Source organism: Pteropus medius, unplaced genomic scaffold, assembly GCF_902729225.1.
Source record: "Pteropus medius unplaced genomic scaffold, Ma_sr-lr_union100, whole genome shotgun sequence".
Lineage (NCBI taxonomy): Eukaryota > Metazoa > Chordata > Mammalia > Chiroptera > Pteropodidae > Pteropus > Pteropus medius.
This window is the reverse complement of record NW_024350325.1, coordinates 5,063,673-5,086,433: the sequence shown is the minus strand read 5'-3', so window position 1 is coordinate 5,086,433 and position 22,761 is coordinate 5,063,673. Positions and strand designations below refer to the sequence as shown.

General features: G+C 31.8%; 1 protein-coding gene and 1 pseudogene across 1 annotated transcript in view; both read right to left on the bottom strand.

Moving 5' to 3' along the window:
• SGCZ (sarcoglycan zeta) overlaps positions 1-22,761 on the bottom strand; it is a 541,352-nt gene that overhangs the window by 129,714 nt on the left and 388,877 nt on the right. The gene's annotated exons all lie outside the window — the stretch shown is intronic.
• On the bottom strand, positions 10,995-13,641 carry LOC120583899 (eukaryotic translation initiation factor 4H-like; annotated as a pseudogene).

The following is a 22,761-nucleotide window of genomic DNA, read 5'->3' as shown; positions in this document are numbered from 1 at the left end:
TAATAGAATACTGGATTTATAATAAACCTAGTGAAAAAAAAGTTCAGTTTTCAAGCAAATTTAAGAAACTGTTACATGATATATTCCCACTCAAAGATTTATAATGCATGGTAGCATACCAAATACTCTAAATCTGGAGTAAAGAAACAAATGTACTTTGTTTAATACAGAGTTCACCAAACATTTTGTCCAATGAGTGTACCACTCACTCAACTACATTTTGGAATAGATGGAATAACGTACCCTGAATATACCATGGAAATATTGTTCAATCACTTATATTTTACAAACTCTGAAAGAATACTTATTAAAAAGTAGGTGTGTTGTTTAGCTTGGAGGCTCAAAAGGATTTAAAAGCTACTATGTCTCCACAACTATTTATTGAGAGACTATGTACAGTACCACAAAATTCTGTTTATAATTTGACTTCTCAGCTATCTTTAAATACTGGAGAGAATATGCTGAACACTGCTAGGAATCCTGACTGCTTCATGATATATAACTTCTTTCTGTCAATATGAAGTGAGACAGAGAGGAAATGTTGAGCACATTTATGGTTTTGCTTATGATATTTGTCAGTTATTATAAGCATAATTTAGTTCCTAAAAAGGAGATCACGTCTTGTCTTGAACAAAATCACGTTTCCTGTAAAGTAAGGATATGACCTAAGTGTATGGCCGCTCTGCATAGGCCGTCCTCATGGTAAGGTCATGTCTACAAATTCCTTCCAAACTCTCAAGACAACATCTTCAATTTCCACCCGAACTATTATGGAATTAAACATAATATGTAATTCACAGAGCACTTTAGCAGATTCTGAGCCAATGGCACATCACAACAACTCTGTGAAACAGACACATTATTATCATCATTTTAATTAAAACACACGCACGCATGTGCGCACGCATGCACACACACACACGCACACACGGAATTTGGTTTTATGCACCTAATAAGTTAGCCTGAACTATAATCCTTTCATGTTTAGTGAATCTAAGCAACTGTAGAGATAGAAAATGTAAGTTAATTTTATTTTATTAGGTAACTCCAGTAGGGTGTTCTAATATTTTTATTATTTCTTAGTTAATTTGTCTATCTTCTTCTTTAATTTTTTTTTTCATTTTTTAGCTTTTAATTTCCATCACAAACTGATTTTATTCACAGCACATATTTCTCTTTTGGCTCAGACCTGCTTCATGGTATTCTGAAAAAAGATTTCTGGTGAAACAAAACTCTAGTTCCAAATGATTACAAAGTTCACCACGGAAATAAAGCCCTCGGAACAATAATTGAAATTTGTATAGTCGTAGACTATTTTAAAGGAATCCCAAAACAATATTTTCTGTAAATAAAAGATTCCACACTTTACATTCTTCCTATGGCCTGCTTTGTAATTACCCTCATCCTATAAAACTAACTTGTGTGTGTTTGTGTGTGTGTGCACACTTGAATGCATGTATGTATGCCTGAGTATATTTAAAAGAGATGAGTTGCACAGGGTGGGTAGGTAAAATAAATTTGTTGAATCTAAAATTGTAGGTATCCAACTGAGAAAATATTAGGTAAATGTCATTAGAAATAGGACAGAAACATCATGAATACACAAATGAGCAAGCTGATTTTCTCTGTGGACTATAGATAAGAATTTTCTGCCTTAGGGTTTCTTATGGTTCACAGATCTAATTCCATGGCAGTTTAGCATGTGCAATAGTGAGTTTATAAAGCTATAGCATTTGGTCTCTTTAAAGTAATCTCTTAGGTTTTTATTATCTGAAGATTCTTCTCACCATCAAGGAAAACCTTTCATGCAAAAATGCAATGGGTCATCTCTCAGCCAAATCTTAAAAGATTTTATAAGCTTCCTTGAGAGATGCTATAAATTTCCACTGATTTCAGCCTTGAATTTTGAAGATGATTTTTTTTTCTAAAACATACAGTCCAGCAATAATAGAAGTTCCATTTCAAATATCCAATTGGAAAATAACCATCCATTTGGAAAATACTTAACATGATTATTTTTCTTACGTTTTAGCTATCATATTTTATTATGGTTCCAAATGGCATCCTTTCAAGTTTTTGTTATTTTGTTTGTCATATCACAGACAGACTTCAGTGTGTAATGGAATTCTTCTTGCAGGAGCTGCCTCCCTCCCCCTTTGACAAGCCCAGTGGTCTCACAGAAACTGCTATTTCCTTATCTGGTTCTGACATGCTTATCACAGACTATTGAAGCAAGGCAGATAACTAAACCCAAGTTGGTCAACCAGATACTTTTACTAGTATATTGAACTCAAAATTAACAACGACCAATGAAACAATCTCTCTTTGAATGTAAAACTGGAGTTAACATGACCGTACTTTAAACTGAATGGAGAAAGCCAGAATAAGCCTAGTTTAAAATAAGATGGAGAGGATAAAGGAGGCTAATTCCTCTGGGCACAAATACCCCTGTTTTGGTTTTTCCTAAGGCACAGATACATAACTATCCTTAACAAATTGTGTTGTTTCTTTTCAACACTTTCTTCAGTATTATCATCTCACAAATTCTCTCTCTCTCTCTTCTCTCTCCCTTTCTCTCTCTTCCTCCCTCCCTCCCTCTGTACTTACTAATTTAGTAAGAGAACAACTGAATCCATTTTAACAGATTGTATGATTTATATTTTATATATTCACACTCCTTCTTGGTGACTACATCCATTTCATAGCTAAAATTCTTTCAGTTAAATCAAGCTTCTTGATTCTTCATTATTCTCTTACCAACCTCTTCCTCTTAAGTTTGGTTATTCCTGTATCATCCTTTGAATAGCAATTTAAACATGTCTTACTAAAGGAATCTTCTTAGAAATTCCTTCAAGAGATTTATCAGAGTTTGTGCCAGTAAATGCTCATTGTGTTCACAACTGATTATACAGTTGCAGGATTGTAAGCTTATTGCAGGCAGGTACATTTTTTTGCATATCATCGATCCCAACATTTATATTCACAACAGGATTTTTACAAGCCAAATATGTCTTTTGAATTCTAGAAAAAGGTATTCAACTACTTACTGCCTACTTTTCCTGGATATCATAAGCATCTCAAATCAAGCATGTCTCAAACAAAAATAATAATCTCTCAATTTGAACTGCTTCTTATGATGTGTTCCGTATCTCAGAAAATTTATTATCCATATTTAATAGAAATCTGTATCTCATCTTGGACTCTTCAGCCCTACTTTTCATGATAGGTCAGTCACCAAGTCCTATCCACTTTCTTTCATTCTGGCATTGTTTCCGGCATTAAGAACATTCACATTGTTGTGCAAACTTCACTATATATTAGTGGAAATTTTCACCCTCCCCAACTGAAACTCTGTACCCATTAAATAATTCCCATGTCCAATCTTATGCATTCTGTAACATTTGACCATTTAAAAAAATATAAAACTTTACGTTACTAACCTTTTAAAAATTGTTTGATGTTCTCCAGTGACCTCTGATGATAAACAAAAATTTTAAGATAAAAAAATAATCAACTCACTTTTATTTTGTATTTATTTCTAGTTTTATTTGTTTTTAAAACTACTTTCATTTAATGGGCTAGTTTTCCGGACTAGTAAACATTTTTGTAAGAAGTCAGGTGTTTTCCTGAATCAAATTCTTATAAATACACCCTGAACTTGAAAAGTCTTTCTGTCAATAATTTTATTGATTATTTTCTACGCATTTTCAGTTACTGGTTTAGACATCACTGTCTCCACCAAATCTCCTTCTTTATTTTTAGGCAGAGTAGCATTCTATATCTGCTTACAAAAATGCACCTCTCTTTTTGTATTTTAGTTGCCTTTTATCAATTGGTTCTCCAATAAACAAGAAGTCATTGTAATCTTAGTGCCTAACACAGTCTCTAGAAAAAGGGAAACAATAAATGTTTGCTGAATGACTAACAATAAAGTGTTGATTTTAAGAAAATAATTTGATCTTAATATTATTAGAACATAATCTTTTATTTTTTATTATAAAATTAAGTTTCATTGTATAAAATTGAAATATAGGGAAGCATTAAAGGAATAATTCCCATGATGCCACCATTTACATGTGAACACGAGATTTTTTTCTATTGGAAATTGGGTAAAATATAACAAAAATCAGTAAGTCTTGAAAATTAAGACTAATAAGATTTTATTGTTAGAAAAGATATAATATTCTGACACACTGATATTCTAATATTTATAGTTGCTAATACTGTGATATACTAAGAGGGCGTAAACATACAATAGGAGTCCACCAGAGAGGACAAAACATAAATTAAATGAATAAAACATGATATTATAGTATCTGTGTAGTATCAAATTCCTCAGCATATGAGCTTTGTTAAAAATGCAAATATGTACATTTATACATCGCAAATGTATATATTGCATGTAAAATATATAGATATATTGCTTTACAAAATTTCTAAAAAAACATTTTGCCATGAATTCCTGAAGCTAAAGAGCATTACTTTAAATTCTCAGTTAACTTCTATTTATTCACCAATTCTTATCACTTATATGTTCAAATACTTTGTTAGTGAAGCAAATAAATGTTATGCAATGTTATATCCAAGTGATAAAACTTTTTTTGCTCAAAATCTGACATAATTGATCTGTAAGCATCTGGATTTATTCCCAAGCAATTTTCTGTCATACAAGAATGATAACAAAAATATTCTATGGATATTTTAAAAATTATAAGCATATTTCATTTTCAATTTTGCAAGCTAGCATTCCATTGCTACAAATAAGGTGTTTGTCCTAACACTGTCCTTGTTCTAAAATATGTTGTTATTATATCTAATTTATAATGCCAATCTCTTCAATCTTTATTGCACATTTTATTCTTTCAAAGTGTTTGTGTATTTTACTTTTTTATAAGCTACAAGCAGATGTTTTGCTATAATCATGTCAGGAATGCAAGATAATTTATAAATTCGATCTGCAATAAAAAAAGAACAAATTGTTTATTTGTACTAAAAAACTCAAAAGTCTATATTCTTTGTTTTCCTGATTCCAAATGAACTCATACTTTAATTGTTAAGAGTAGTAGCCAGTAGCTACTATTATTAGTAATAGTAACTTGACTGATAGTGAAGAATAGTATCTGGACTGATATTTATTTGTGAAGTTAGCATTCACAAACCTAACAGTGAATTTCATTTATTCTTCAACAAAAATTGACATATTTATTTGACTTATATGCAGATTTTCTGAATCTCTAGACGTATCATTTTAATATCTTGGTAAAGTCATTTAATCAGAGTTTTAATAATTTATAAAGTTTAATAATCATGTATACCCATTCTACTTGAAAAATTTGATAAGATGATAAAATTGGATAGCATATCAAAGATTTTTTGGAAACTCGAATAATGTTAAGACTAGTGAAAATAACCAAATCATTAACAAAAGTTATTAATTAAAGCTCTTTGGAAATTCTGAACCAGTTAGCCAATGTCTTGCATCTAACAGTAAAAAAAACAGTAAATTGCCTGACTCCAGCATCATATCTTCACTATTTTGACACTTGAGAAAGTTTAGGAGGTGTCATTAATCAAATATAGCAATTACTCAAAATCCTTTACAAACTACTGGTATTTGTCAATAGAGTAATATATTTAACAATATGAATGAACTATTAAAAATATCTAAGCACTGGAGGAAAATCAACAGACCGAAGAGAAGAATTAAGATGAATAAATTGAAACAGCATATATTTAGAAAAAGGAAATAACATAAAATAAGAGGTAATAAAATTAGAGGGCTGACTGCAATGTCTCCTAGAAAAAAATAAACTTTCTTTAACAAAGAGTGTGAGATAAAAAAATCTGGATGTTCTTGATAATGAAATGTAATCATATGGGTTTTTGTTGTTGCTATTGTTGACATATGGGTTTTTGTTGTTATTGTTGACAGTGGTGTTTTTTGTTCACAGAAATAAAGATAATTTGGGAAAAAAGAAATATTTGTACACATATGAATCTAACCGAAGGCATGATTTTGAGGATCTGACAGAGTTCATAAAAAGTAAAACTCCTTTGCTTACAATGTTTTGAATATTGTTTTTTCAGTGGCCCAGTACTAATGAAATAGTACTGTAAATACTACTCTACAGGCCCAATAATCACTTGGTTTTGAATAAAGGGGAGCTTTTATAGATTCCATGACAGAAATATATGGTTTTCCGGAGACTTATATGTTACACTGCCACAAGAATTCTACTCACTAGTGGTAACTGGTCCTGGATCATGATATTTTAATGTAATAAAATAATTTCTAATGAGGGAGGGTTAAATGTATAGAAATTAACAGAGAGTAAGATTATAAAATACAGAAAAATATGGAGACAGATGACAAGCAGCAGAAGCCATTAGGAAACAAAAGCAATAAGCCAATAGATATGATAAAGAAAGAAATTAGAGGGAATATAGTTAGCAACAGTCAAAAGGAGTGACAGACAGACTAGCCTGATAACTTCACTGGCAGAGCATTGAAGCAGGAAGCAATAAAATCCTACTCGTGAGATGATGACAAGCTATTGGAGCTACTTGGGCACGCTGAATTCTGAGAAATATTTTTGTACCCTATGAGACCTGACTGGGCAACCACTGAAACCATGCTTTCAAGACTGAATTTAGCAATTTGAAAGAGCCAAGCAATTACAGAGGTAAACATTCTGGTTTAAATCCTTCCCTCCACTGCTTATAAAATGAGAAAAATAGAAATTGATGGAATAATTAATTAACCCACTCAAGTTCCATAAAAAATTAAAATTAATGAGCTAGGAGTTGATAGAGTGTGTTGGGAAAGAAAACATTATAAACATTGAAAAATTGAAAACAAGAAATAATAAAGATAGCGAAAGACCATTAATAACAAGATTCAGAAACATTAAACAGAAAAAAAAAATCTTATTGAAAAAGGGACTGACAAGGGGCTGCTTCTGGCCATGATGAAGGGATAGCCAGAAACAACTATAAAACTAAACAAAATACATGAAAATATTTCATATTGGATGAAAGGAAAATTCTGGAATTAACATAGATATCCTCTTGAGTTTTTAACTGAACACTTAGCTGCACTTTTGCAGGGCAAGAGTTTTTCAGGCCAGTTAAAGTACAATTTCCAGAGAGAGGATAACTACTAGGGAATTATATATTGAATAGCTATTGGAAATTACCTAGGGGAGAGACACATTAGAGTTTCAATCTATCAGACTGGGGACACATTGTTAGATACCATGACAATCAGTATAGAATCCAGGAAAGTCATGGCTTAAAGTAAGGATATGGTAAGCCTAGATTAAATAACTTTTCTAGACACGTTCAAAACAAACACATTTTTTAAAAACCTAAAAATAAGCCTTGAAAAGATTAAGTTGATCTGCATGTAAATATGTAAATTAACTGCCATCTAAAGAAAATGTGACATTATAATAAGGAAAACAATATACGAATACCCCACAGTAGCATGTTTGCTCAAACGTAGAGTCTAGCATAATATCACTATGAAGCAGACGAATGTGATCCCGAAATCACGTAGATGACAGAGTTAAAGAAACATACACTTTAAGCAGCACTTATAAATACATTCAAGGACTTAAAGAGAAACATGAACATCAGGAGGAAACAAAAAGGATAATAAAAAATAGAAATAGATAAAATGGAAAGAAAAAGAAAATGTAAATTCTACAAGAAAAAATGTTTTAGGAAAATAATTACTGGATAGTAAGGAGATAGTGATATGAAATAAAAAAAAAGAAAAGGTCACAGTTCATGTGATATTTTTGTGTGATTCAATACGTAATATAGATATCAGGAAGAGAAAAGAGTTTAAAAAGAAACAAATATTTGAAAATAAAATTGTAAAATTTAAAAAAGTTGAAATATATAAATCTAGAGGTCTTAGAAGCTCAACAAGCCCGAGCAGGGTAAACATAAAGAAAATCACACCAAGATAGATGATATTAAGTAGAATATGGAAAGTTAAATAAGCGCATTTTCCAATGTTAAATTATTGTTATTTGTTAAATAAAATTTATATTTCTACCAATAAATTTAAAGTCTCCATGTGATAAAATATCACATCCTACTAATTTAATTTTTTCTCTGTCTCAAATTTTTCCTGAGTGGAAAATTTTCATAGAGGCAATCATAATCTGTGATTAAAAAAACTCAGGTTAATTTTTAAAAATATTATTATACTTTTTAATACATTGTAGTTATCAAACTAATAAAAATAAAAATATAAATTATTTTAGAATAAATACCATAATTTTGGCATTAACATGCCAATTTTTTAAAACATGAAATAGCATTTTGAGAAAAACATTCAGAAATAAGTAAAATATTCCAACAGAAATGAATTAGAAGCAATAAAATTATTTATAAGAAAATATTTTGAGTTTATTAAATATAAAATTATAAAAAATACATTTAAATAAATAAAACGTTAGTGGCATATCATCCTGATATGTTACTACTTTAAAAAAATTAAAGCAATATAAAAATCAAAAATGTTTGCAAATATCAGTAAGTCGTATAATAAATTACAACGTTTGAGCAAACATGCTAGAATACCATTAAGAAGATATATGTTCTATTTTCAGCTTTACCACTTAGTAGCAAAGTATATTTTGATACATAAGCAAATGTGCTAAATGTCTCAATTATTTTTTATCCTCAAAAATAATATAATAGTGCCAGACTATATAATTATGAAAATATTAAACTCTATATTAATGACAATAATTATAAGTGACAACAATCAGTATTGTTTTGAATTTTTCATTTATTTTGTCACTTGTACATTATTGCAGTGTGCAGAACTGTATATTTTGGACTGAGTAAAGTAGGTCAGGAAGCAGATAAGATGCAAGAAAAGAAGACTTGCTACCTCTACATGATATACATAAAATACAAAATGGTAACTACTTAACATCATTGTTGTCCTGGGAGGTATGAGAATAAAAAGATAAAATGTCACATGCATTGAATGTTAAGCCAAACGCTTTATATTATTATTTAATTCTTATAATTTAGCAAATAAGTACTATCATTACCCTTAATTTAAATTTAAGAAAATCTATGCTAAGAGGAGATGAGGAATATGTCTCAAGTCATATGTTATAAAGTGGGGGAGCTAGTACCTACTTTTCTTTTTATTATGTAAGGTTCTCTTTTATTTAAAAGATCATTCACAAAATATATACATTGATTTGCTTTCTGTCATTTAGCTGAGTGTGTTTGGAATTCCATTCTTACATTCAAAAGTAAAATGGATTGCCCGGAAGTTTAGATGAATTTGTTTTGTTCTTAATCTTTTCTACACTGAAAATGTAAGTAGGTCATCTGAAAGCATCAGGTTTGATTACAACCACATAATACATGTCTTTCTTAAGCATTGGTGTTACATAAATGGTTCTTATTTCAGAAGGAAAGATGACAGGAGGAAGGAAGGGAGAGTTCTGTAAATTGCTGAGACTTGTAACAAAGACAGAGTAAGAGAAGCCAAGGATGCCAGCCAGTGACAAACTTCCACCTAAGCACACTGTGCTGCACAGGCCAGGCTACCCCTCAGCCCTCTAGTCATGTTCGTAAGAGTTTCTAGCTGCTGACTGACTCCGAATTGCTCCCAATGGAATGGACTGAAACTCGGATGATAAAGAATTTTATTTGTTCACACATAGGTGATCAAGCTCAAAAGCTATTGCCTACCCCCCAAGTCCTGGGTAAATGCTGAACACAGTACATGGGAACAGTAAACTTTGTCCCAAAGGTGAGACCTAGTAGCTTATAGCCGCCCATCAATTATTTAATGGTTCATGACAGCTCTGCATAGTAAAATTCTCAGTTCATCAAATGAAATGGTAAAGTGCCAGATTCTAGGCCCATTTTCATTATAAAATTAACGGATGGTGGGAAACAGAGTATCACATTGTTACCTGTTCCAGGGAACAGATAAACACAAGGGAGAGATGCAGAATACAGACAATGGGGATTCAGAAAAAGCATTGTCGGCACTATAAAGTCAGCCTAGCACTACTCTATCACCTCCACCACCACCACTACCACCACCACGACCACGAGCACCTTTTAGTCCCCCAAAGCACCTGTGACTAATGGAAAGGAAACCAATAGCAACAGTTTGCTACATCCAGCCAGACAGAGTAGCCTGTGATACAGCCTGTGAAAGGAAGTATCCAGTTTGGACACGGTATTGAAAAAGCAATTATAAAACATGTGATCACAGTAGTGCATTCAATCGATCTATGTGTACTCCCCACCAACGTTCACATTACTCTTCTTTTAGGTTTCACTGTTTGAAATTTGAGCCTCTTCTGCTTGAATAATCCATATGGGGTGGGGGTGGGGAAACAGACACAGGACTACCTATTAATAGGGAGGGGAAAGAATTTGCAAGGATCAACAAATAGTTTATCTTATTTTGAAAACAAGGTGTCTTAAATTCTGTATGTTGATCACAGAATAAAAACAAGGTGCTATCCAATTTTTGATTTTTTTTTTTCGTGGAAGTCACAGCAATATAGAACTCAACATGCAGTTCAGAAGAGAAGCACTGAGAAAAATCAAAGAAAATGACTGGAGTCTGGCCAAGGTGTTCGAAATAAAAAGAGAAAGTAAAGGAGAAAAATGAAGCAGCACCTCTATCACAAGAGTTCCCACATGGTGGCTGCCTTTGTCCCTCTAGACAAACTCAGGTGCTAGAAGGAAATAAGGAGCAAGAAGGATAAAGGACAGAAGTAAAATGGGAGAAAGAGTGGCAATAATAAAAGGAAAAGAAAGCACAAAATATGCACTAAATACAGCAAAACCAAAAATGTACTAAAAATCACTTGTTAACTGCTGACATACACCAACAAGCTCTGTGTTAACTTTATAAGAAAGGAGGTCATAGGTCAGGTGCAGGACTGGTAACTGCAGGACTGTGGGTCCAGAGGGCTGGCCAGGCTGCAGTCTCACTCTAACTCTCCCCATACCATCCTCTCTCCCACTGCAAGCTCATTCTGCTCATGGTCTCTGGGCCCTTCTTCCCAGAAGATAGCAGAGCTGGGATTGGCTACTTGATTGAGGAGTGTTGCAATTGTTCAAGGTTAAGCTGGAACCGTGGTCTCTGTGCTCTTTCCTCTTCTTCTGGTTCTCTGAAATCCATATTGGACCCTTGAAGAGCTGGGCAATCGCTAAAATGACTCCCCATTCAGGGGCCAATTCGCCAGTCACGTGGGCACTTTCTCCCCTGCCTCCCGGAAATCATCCCTGAAGCCTCTGTCATCTGGTTCACCTTTCCTGAATCCCAAACCACCTTTATCCTGTTTTCTTCCTTCTGCAATGTCCACATGAAGTGACTGATCACCCAACAGTGCACAATCCTATGTCAAGGCTTCCTTAAGGGAATCCACCTCATCGAATGCTACACATAGCAGAATCCTTTAAATTTGTCTGTGCCTTTGTCTCTGACTAGCCGTGCACTCCTTATGCTGAGATCCTTAAAGATAGCATCTATGTCGCCCTGAACTGTATTAAAAGGTAGATTTCCTACATATGCTGTGTAGGGGGACTCTGTGGGCAGCTCCTCTGGCTACGGGAACTACAGCCACCAGCAGTGCCATGGGACCCTCTGCCGTCACCGAAGCTGCTGCAGGTATCGCCGCCTTTGACATCGGTGCTCAAAGAGGAACCTCCACTTCTCGCTATTATCTAAAACTTGATCAATCAGCCACTGCACTCTTTCTGTAAGCAGTGACTAATAAACAGTTAAATACTGACTTAACTTTCCTCGGTGATCACAGCAAGTATTTCCTGGGTCACAGAAAAAAAATAACCATGAGATCAGTGCCCTGTCAAACTATGTTATGAATACATTTCAAACCCCTAAATTGACACTGGCCCATGTTCATGCATGTATTCACTTATTAATTCACTTATTCATTGGCTTCTGTGTCCCCACCAGACTATGAGTTCCAAAAAGGCACCTCCTATTTGAGTAAGTCTTTATCTCCATATCATGAGCCACACAGTATTCTGCCTGACTTGGGCTACACATTCAATAAGTGTGCCAAATAAATGGATCTTTAATCAATAAATATCACAACTTATACAAACAATATTTTTATATTTGTATTATGAACATTCTGAAATGGGGTAACCAATCAATACAGAAAGAGATTTAATGAGTTTTGTCCATGTCACTTAACTAATAACTAGCAAAACTGGGTATCAAACCTATGTTATCAATATCCAAATCTCATATTTTCCAGTACATTATTATCTACAATATTTCTAAAGCTCTCTGTTATATGCAAGTTGTGTGAATACAATATTATATTTGTTTGCTCCTTTAAGTATGCAAATAAAACACAGCACCAAATTTAAAGCAGTTTGTTAGACACGCGTGGGTGCTTGGCTGTCTACTGCTGATGGTTATGTAAGAAGTCTTATTGTCACCAGATGGTACTGCAATGTACAGCTATACTTTAGCTGCTATATTGGAATATGGTACTTGTCCAAAGAACCTGGTTATTTTGGATTTAAAAGTAGTAGACTAATATAAATACAGGTATTATCTTGAAAAATTGGATTAGAAAAATATCATGTAAGATAAAAATGTTATCTTAAAATATGTAGATACCTACTTGTACTTATAATATTCATATTTATAGTTGTACATAATTGAATATATTTGTATATAATACTTTTATTATTAACAAGACCTCAATAAATTATTTACTTTAAAAACACCATTAAAAAGTGAGATGGCAAATGAAGTCATAGATCCTAAATATTTTTACTGAAGACAGTATCACAAATTAGTTAGTTATAATCTACCCTGTAGATTATAGGGTAATATACTGTTATAAACCACAACCTGTATTTTGTATAGGTACCTAACTCTATAATAACAGAGAAAAATGTCATAAGAGGGATGCCTAAACTATGCTTATAAACAAATCTTTGAGAATCTATTCCTTTTTTATCTTTTATCAAAACATGCCAAAGTTTTACACCATGCTAAATTATTTTATAAGTTATAATATCTCACCCAAACTTACACAGCATCTGTTCTATGCAGTACAGTTGGAAATCGATTTGAGATCTTTAAAAATTAAGGCACATGCTTAGGTAACTACATGTATTTCATAATTTAGAGTGATGATATTTTAGAAAAATCCTGCTATAACTGGAAGTACAAATTCATAATATGGCAGAAGCAATGAAATAAATACCAGGATAATTTCTTTTCCATGAAGTGTATTTGCCATTGGAGAATAAAATTTATTTCACAACTAAGAATAAATCGAATTATAATATACTTGGCTACATGTAAAAAAAAGAAATATTACACGGTTTATAAAATAATAACCAAACTAGAATTTTCAGTAGGAATTCTATTTAACAATTTGATCTTATTTTAGTGTGGTTAAAAAATAAAAACACTCAATAAATTTCAAAAAATGTTTCTGAAAAGATTTTTGATAAGGAAGAGACATTTAGATGGTTTCGGTTAGATCAAAAATAAAATCACACTACCCAGAGGGGAACTGGTATATTTCACTATTTAGCATGACAAAATACAAATCTCACCAAAAGCACATAGTATTGCTTCATTGCGAAATGTATTTTTAGAACTACAACATTTTGTTAATTCTTTAAAGTAATGTAGACTGAGATAAAAATATCAAAATGGATTACAAAGCATATACATATAGAATCCAAAAATGGTATCTTACATAACTATTTTTTTTTCCTAGGATAAAACACATTTTAATTAAGTAATGAATACTTTGGGCTTAATCTTCTCATTAATCAAGAAATTGTGTGCTTTGTAGAATTATAGGAATACTTTGTCTCCTGAGATGTTAATATACTTTATATAGAATAGCTTGTGCTCTAATTAACCTACTTACATGCATAACTTCAAGGAATAATAATTACTTATTGTTGTCAATGGGCTACATAAATTATGAGCAAGAAATATATACATTATATATATACATATATATGTGTATATATATAATTTTATGCCCTTATGTAATGTGAGGTAGTATGGATGAGTAATTACCAAAAGAATCTGAAAATCCTGAAAGTGTTTTGAATCTATGTTTTCCTCTGGAAAAAAATTTAGAACAATAATTTAAATTGCATTTTTATTTTTAGTTAAAACATATTTAGAAAACAAATTTAAAGTATGAAGAGTTTACAACATCTATTCTAGAATAAAGTATTTAAAACCTATGTTTCATGATTTTTCATTTCCAATATTCTGACACTGGCAGGGTAGTGGAGGTGATTTTAAACCCTCAGCAATCACAGTCAACCATGATTGTTGAAGAGAGGGGAAGGGAGATGGGAAAAGCAAGAAAGAAGGAGGAGAAGGAAGAGGAGGAAGGAGGAAGGAAGGAGGAAGGAAAGAGGAAGAGAGAGAAACAATAATTATTGATAAACCAAAATGTATCTCCCACCAAACCTACTTTAAACCTACAAAGAAAAATGTAAAACTTAAACAATCCTATGAAACCCCACCAGAAAGAGAAGTTATTAAGAGAATATGTACAAATACACAGGAAAAAAAATGGCTAATACGCATCTAAAAAAAAATAGTTTGGTATCAGTAGTAATTAAAGGAAATTAAATTGTAATGATGTTTACTAAAGTTGCAAATTGCTAATAGAAACTATTTGCAAAAGTGTGGTAATAAAGGCTCTCTAATAAGATTCTGTTTTGGAAAGTAACCTACCTAGAAAGCAATAGAGATCACTTAAAATAGTTTAAGGAAAGTATTTCTAACACGAGGACATAGACATACACTGATGTATAGGAAACTAGCTAAATGGAATCTATATTTACAGATTATAAAATTTGCGTTTAATTTTTGATTATCTTATTTTCAGAATTTCTAAATTTTAAAAAATTTTAATCTTCCCAAAGGTACAACTGGGAAAAGATCATGTTGTTGCTTAAATACAAAACAGGAGAGTGATTTCACTCATATGTGGGATATAAAACTGAAAGCAACAAACAAACAAGACAAAAACTTATAGACACAGACAAGTTTAGTGGTTACCAGAAGAAAAAGGGGGAGGAATGAGATAAATAAGGGTAAAAGGGAGTCAAATATATGGTAATGGAAGAAGACTTGAGTTTGGGTGGTGAACACACAATGAAATGATGTATTATTGAAATATACACTTGAAACCTATATAATTTTATTAACCAATGTCACCCCAATAAATTTAATTAAAAAGTTAAAAAAAATAAAATAAAGTTAAATAAAAAGGAGTGTAAAGTACATTCACATTTACTAAAAATACCAGTATTTCTGGTCTCAACTCTGTATTACTGTTTAGTCTTCCATTAAACTTTTTAATTTGAGATGATTGTTGACTCACATGTGATTCTAAGAAAAAATACAGAGTAATTCTGTGTACCTCATACCTAGATTCTTCCAATATTTATACCTCGAAGTTATAGTACAATGTCATAACCAGCATATTAACATTTATACAGTCCACTGATAATATTTATTTTTACATGCGCTCATTCATGTGTGTCTTTGTGTGTTTATATGTTCTATGAAGGTTTAGAACACACGTAGGTTCACATATCCATTATCACAGTCAAAATGCTGAACTGTCGCAACACAAGGATACTTCCTGTTGTCCTTTTATAAGTACACCCATCTCCGACCTAAGCCCACTGTTTCTTCCCTAAGTTCACTACCCACCTCCCTGCCAAGTCCACTGTCAAAAGACCAAACTCTTGGCAACCACCAATCTCTATTTCTATAATTTTGTCATTTTATAAATGTTATATAACATAGCCTGTGTGCTTCGTTCACGTTGTAATATTTATCATTAGTTTCTTTTTTAATTGCTGAGTAGTCTTCCATGGTATGGATACCTAACCATTTGTTTAATCAGTAACATGTTAAAGAGCACCTATGTTGTTTCCACTTTATGGCTATTATAAGTAAAGCTGCTATAAACATTCATGTGCAGGTTTCCCAGTGGGCGTAATTTTGTTATTAGTCTGGAATAAATGTCCAAAAGTACAATTCTATATTTAGTTTTTTAAAAAAACTGCTAAACTTTTTTGGAGTGGTTATATCATTCTAGTTTTAGTTCACAGGACTAAACACATTTGAAAACAGCAATGTGACTGACAGATGACATATTTTACCTTTGAAGTAGATTGATTCTATAATGACAATATGAAATATATGAGACCTTTCATACCACACAAATTTTCTCTCATTCTTTATTCACTGTCAGTCATATATACTGTGAATATTCAGAACTGGGTAATAAGGAAAAATATTGACTTTCAGGCTGAGACTAAACTCCTATAGCTAGAATCTAGAGGAGATATCTTTCATATCAAGAAGCTACAATACAACATTATTTAATTCTGAATCAGTTGCAAGCAGCACTTTGGCATTTTGTGTTATATCCATAAGTAATAAGCACAAGATGTGCAGTTACAAGAGAAGGGTATTTGTGGCCTAAATAGAATAACTCTTTTTCTTTTACTTTTCCCTCAAGCAATGGTTTACTTTTAAAAATAAAAAGATCTGATAATTTGGTTCTTTTACAAAATTTCAACTTAACAATCGGCTAACAAAAAAGTAGAAAACATTCAATCACTTACTTACTTGTATTTAGCTAACAATTATTTCTCAAATGTTTTGCCACAGCTGTTGGACCAGATACTGAGGCTGCACAAGCCTCATTTGCAAATGGGACCACAGGCATTGCCTGTTCTCCTTTATGAACATTTCCTATTAGACGATATTTAGACTTATCTGGTATTCTAACTTTACAAACTACATTTCTCAACTATTATTCATACTTGACAGATATATTTCCCTTTTAATTATTGTTTATTTAGAAAATTCTTATCCAGTTTTCATGTCATTATTTCCTCATTTGCCCTAATCCCACTCCTAAATCATGGTGTACTATCATCAGAAATCATTATTTCCTCCTTTAATTATAATTTTCTATTCTTTTTCTCTCTAGCCCATGGACACTACAATTTATTGTCTGCATATCCTTCAAAATATATAGTGTAGGTTTTGTGTAAATGTTTTATAGTTACACACATTCTATTTTTTCATACTTGTTATTGTCAAGGCAACTTTCAAGGTGACAGTCTGGAGAAAGGAGAGAATAAAGTGTTTGACCATATTGATTTCCTCATTTGATACTTGATACTGCAGTTTTGTATTTTCTCCTATTTCTTAAGTAATATTGAAAATGTGTTGTCAATGTTATCAATATTTTCGAAGAACCAACTTCTGGCTCTGTTGATTTTCTCTGTTATCTGTGTGTGTGCCTTTCTCTCCCTTTATACACGCACACACACACACACACACACACACACACACAGACGGAATATGTATTCATGAGTATACGAACATCTATTTCCCAGTTTTGTCCACTGCATGAGTTAGTTCCGGTGAGCACATCCAGCTCTCAGATATTGTCTTCATACCATTTTCAACTAAAAGGAACCAGTAAAAATAGCTGTTCCACACCTGGGGAAGGGAAAGTACACAATGAGTATGAAATATCTTCTTGTGCCAAAAACAGGATGATTGGGACCTGTCAAAGAGAAAGAATCCAGCTACAAGGGCCTAATCTGGAAAAATTTGGACCTCAAATTAAATAATGATATAACAGTTATAACCCATTAAATAAAGTAAGAATTTATAAGTCTACACTCACGTTAAAAAAATATATGTAGGAGAAGGAAGCACTCTTTCATACAGTACCTTGCAAACTAAAGAATACAGAGCAATAACAAAATTCAGTACTCAATTTGGCCATGAGGCAAGAATCATTAATAGGTGCAAAAACTCACTAGTAAATGTTTCAGAAGTAAAAGATACTTATGTAGTTCAAAACATTTTCCTGCAAGGTACTTATTAATTACAGTGAGTAAAATAAAATAACTCTACGGTGGCAAAATCTAATGGTCAAAGTTAGCATATCCAGTCAAAGGATTAACAGACAGCATGCATATCCTTTTAAGACTGATTCACTGAGAATAACTCTACCTCACTTTTGTGGTGTTCCTGCCAATGTATTCGACCTGACTCTAATCATGAGAGAAGGCAGACAAATTCAAATTGAAGGAAGTTTACAAAATAACTAACCTGTACTCTTCAAAATTTCAATGCATGAGATATAAAGACAGACTCTGGAATTGTTCCAGATTAAAGGATATTGAACATAATTGGTAACCAAGTATAACTGATTATTTTAGATTTGGGAAGAAGGGGTCTGTGAAGAACAATGTTAGAACAAGTGGCAAAATCTGAATAAATGTTTGTAGATTAGATAACAGTTTTTTTTTTTTAATCGATGTTGATTTACTGATTCAGGTAACTGTACTTATATAAATAATTATCTTGATTTTTAGAAATGATAAATTATGCAGAAGTAAAGGAATATTATCTTTCAACTCAGTATTAAATGGTTAGGGAAAAAGTCTGTACATATATTTACATATATGTTTACACACATATACATACATAAAGAGAGAAGGAACGAGAAAAAGGAGAGAGCAAATTTTGCAAGCAGGGTACAGGATTCCTGGGTACCCTTTGAAATTTTATTTTTTTCTCAGCTAAGTTTTATCTTTACTTTCCTGTGAGAGCCCACCAAAAGTAAAGAATAAAAGCAAAAGTGACTGCCTATAATTTAAGAATACTTAAATTATAGACTATAGATTTCATTCATCATACTCTCAAGTTACTTAAATTGAGGAGGATATTTGAGTCCAATCAGCTATTTTGGTTTTCTTTCTTTTTTTTTTTTAATATCTCTCTCTCTTTTTATTTATTTATATTTTTAGAAAAAGTAAGATTTATTGAAAGTACATTTTAGAAGGAGACACTGTGGTAAGGAAGGCTGCAGCCCTGTGGTATTTGGGAGGTGAGGAGAAAAAGGCAGTAAGCCCCAAGGGAGGAGCGGATATTTTGGTTTTCTTTTAATTAAAATTAAATACTTTTTAAAGGCACCATGGGCTACTGATTAAAAACATAGGTTTTGGAGTCACATAATACTTGATTTGCATTATAGTTCTATTGTTAACTGGGCATATAACCTCACACAATTTAACTTACCTAAACTCTTTAACCCTATACTTGGTAGAGCTATTTTAAAATTAAATCAGATAGTAAACAGTACCTCACTCTAGCTATAAGAGAAAAAAAATAAAAAGTGATATTTTCAAAATTTATCAGATTAATGTCTGTGTTTTTAAAATTTAGATCTGTATGAGTACAGGTGACATTTTAATATAAATAATACATAAAAATAAATATGTTTAAGTATATTATAACTTCTACATTATCTATTTTAAAAAGTTCACTTTGGGACTCAGTGCCATGGTATATAATGACTTGAGAGTTAGTTTTGATTGGTTAAAATATGCTATGATGTTCGAAATAAAAAAAGAAAAAGACTGATAAAGACAAAAAATGTAAAGACAAGATCAAAAAACATTTTCTAAGATGTAGGTCAGGTTTTAAATCTAAATTGCTGACATATTTTTGCCTTCATACACAATTAAAAACTACAGAATAATTCAGAGGGAGTTCAGCTCCCACTGCTGTGGTCAAAAAACTGATTTCAGATTTCTGTTGGGGATTTAAAAAGACCTTTAGTTCTAATGAGGTGACAAGTTTGACATAAGAGCTAGCACAAAGGAGAAGAGTTTTAAATGGCAAAGAATAAATTGCCATAAAAATACAAACTTCGAAGTTCTCTGTGAGTCAAAAGAATTCTAGAGCATAGTAGACAAAGACACTTTTTCCAGTGACTATTAAATACAGGAAGTTGTCAGTTGGGTCAATTATCTGATTTTCCTCAATTAAATAGCCTATAGTATATTGCTTTACTTGATTTTATTAAATTTTTCATAAATGACTATCAAAACTCAGATACTCTGCCAAGCACAATGCAATAATTCATTTAGCTATTTAAAGTTCCTGAAGCAAAAAGATTATATTGACCAAATTATAAATATAAAAAATAGAAACTTCTGACAATTTACATAATTCAATTAAGATAATAGAGCTAGGAAGCAGATTTAAATAAATCTGAATAATTTTACTGAAGTTTTCTTTTCATCACTAATTTAAAATATCCTCTAGTGTTGTGTATAGTGAAAGATGAGAATTTATTAATACTTATACAATTAATTAATAAAGAACATCTTGGAAATTCAATTAGGCATATTAATCATACAAGGAGACTTCTTGATTTTTTTTTTGCTTATTAAGTAATGAACACCTATATCAAAGATTAGCATATATTATCCACTGAATAAGTATATATAAAATAACTATATTAATGAAACACATTTATTGGTAAAAATTAGAAAATTTTAATTAGCTAATACAAATATGGCTTGCATTTGTCATAACAGACATGTAATGCAAATGTGATACAGAAGCCCCATAGAATGAGGAACTTCAGAGTGTGTATCTAAGTATTTTTGCTACTCACAATTGTAAATATATCATTTCATAAGGGTTATAATGAAAAGCAAATGAATAACAGCATTGAAAAGAAAATATATAACTTCTAAATTTGGGGAGCAATAAAATTACTCTTCTTGTGCTTTTGTTTTAAATGACAATGTTTAAAATAGTCAAAGAAATAATAAGATTCCTCCCAGATGACAGGCACCTTCAGGACATCTCAGGAACTCATCAAATTTGGAACTAAAAGTAAACTCTGCCTTCAAAGCATACAGATGTCTAGAAAAGAGTATAACTTACTATAACATATTCATAGGACAATTAGTGACTAAATCTCCTGAATAAGAGATTAGAAAAAGATATCATCAGAATCATTAAAAAGGTTTTTGGTTAAGTGAGTCAGTTAAGTATAACATTTTCTGGTTTTAGAACAAAATATTTGTTATAAAAACTATTTAAAATCTGTGTTTTATGAATATATTCATTAAAATCAGACATTCTAAATTTCTACACTGATTTATCCAGAATATATATTTATTTGATATTAATATATTTTATATAGTACATGTAATATTTATAATATGTATAAATAAAATGTTTCTAAGTTTTGAAGTATTCTAAGATTATCATCTAGTAACTAAACTTTCACCTTTTCTTCCTCAAGTGTGAAAAAAACATGATTCCTCTTACAGTCACACATCTGTTCTTTCCCCAATCAATCAATCGATCAATCACTAAGTTAGTCATCAGCCAGTCAGAGAATAAGTAACCTCTAAATTATGCATTGCCAACTATATAGCCAACATAATGATAAGGTAATACATAAAAATTAGAAATGCCTATTTAAATTAAGCTTACCTATAGAGAAGAAAACAAAAGCTAAATGTATAAGATAATATTTCTATGCCATGAGACTATGAAGGGAATAGAGATCAAAGTGGGTTGGAATAATATCGGGAAAATTAGTGAAGGAGAAATTCAAAGATCTTGAAGGGTTTGTAGGATACATAAGAAGAAAGGAAATGAGACCCAAATACCTGTTTATATTCTAAGAAAGTATTTGTAGAATCTCTAGAAGTAAATAATTCTAAGATGAGTATTAAAAATTACATAAAAACTAAAAACATAATAGAGAGGTTTGTCATAGTAAGCTGTGCCTTAGGTTTAAGATTTCATGGTGAAATGTATATCCTTTCTATCCATGGATATCTATTTTGAAGAAATATCAAGAAATTAATTATATTATTCATTTTTTTGTTGAATAAATATTTACTGTCTATTCTGTGCCAGTTAATGTATGTCCTAGCAATAGAGAAGTAAACAAAAGAGAGATAACCTATGATTTCATAGAGCTTACCATTTGGTAAGATGAAACAGAAAACTTATAAAACAAATAAATAAGTTATATATAACACTGGTTCATATGATGGAGTAACATAAAGCATGAAAAGAGGATAAGAATGCAGGTAGTTGGGTGCAATTTTCATTAGGATGGCAGAAATAGATTCATGAATAGGTAGCATTTTAAGCAAATATCCGAAGGAGACATGGGAGAGAATCTTCTAAAATTTTGAGAGATGAATGGAGGGAAAAACATTAAGGCAGAACAGGAAATGCAGAAGCCAGAATACAGAAACCTGTTTAGAGTATCAAAGGAACAGCAAGGAGATGTGTGGGGATTGAGCCAAACGAATGCAGGAAAATGAGTAGAAAATGAAGCCAGTGAGGTAATGAAGTGGGTTGTAAAGGCAGTTCATGAGAGACCTGGTAGTAAGTTACTTTTATTCTAATGAGGTAGAGCACCACAATAAGATTTTGAGCAGAGGAGTGACATTATGGCATTATCTGACATAATAGAAAGTACCATTGACTAAAGTGTTGAGAATAAGTTTTGCATGGCAAAGAATGGGATCAAAGAAACCAGTCAAGAGGCTTTTGCAGTAATCTAGGAGAAAGAAATGATGGCTTGTAAAAGGATGGTAGCAGTAGATTTGATAAGAAATCACATTCTAGGGTTTAGTAATTGCTGATCTATTGCATGAGATTAAGCAAGAAAGAGAGGGATGACTCCCAGATTTTCAGCATAAGGAACTGGAAAGACAGTGGCATTTACTGAAATGGGCAAGTTTTACTGCATCATGAAAGATCATGAATTCTATTTTTGTACACATTAAATGTGAAATTTGTATGTTGCTACTAAGTTGTTATTTTGAGACCAAGTTGTATATACATTTTTA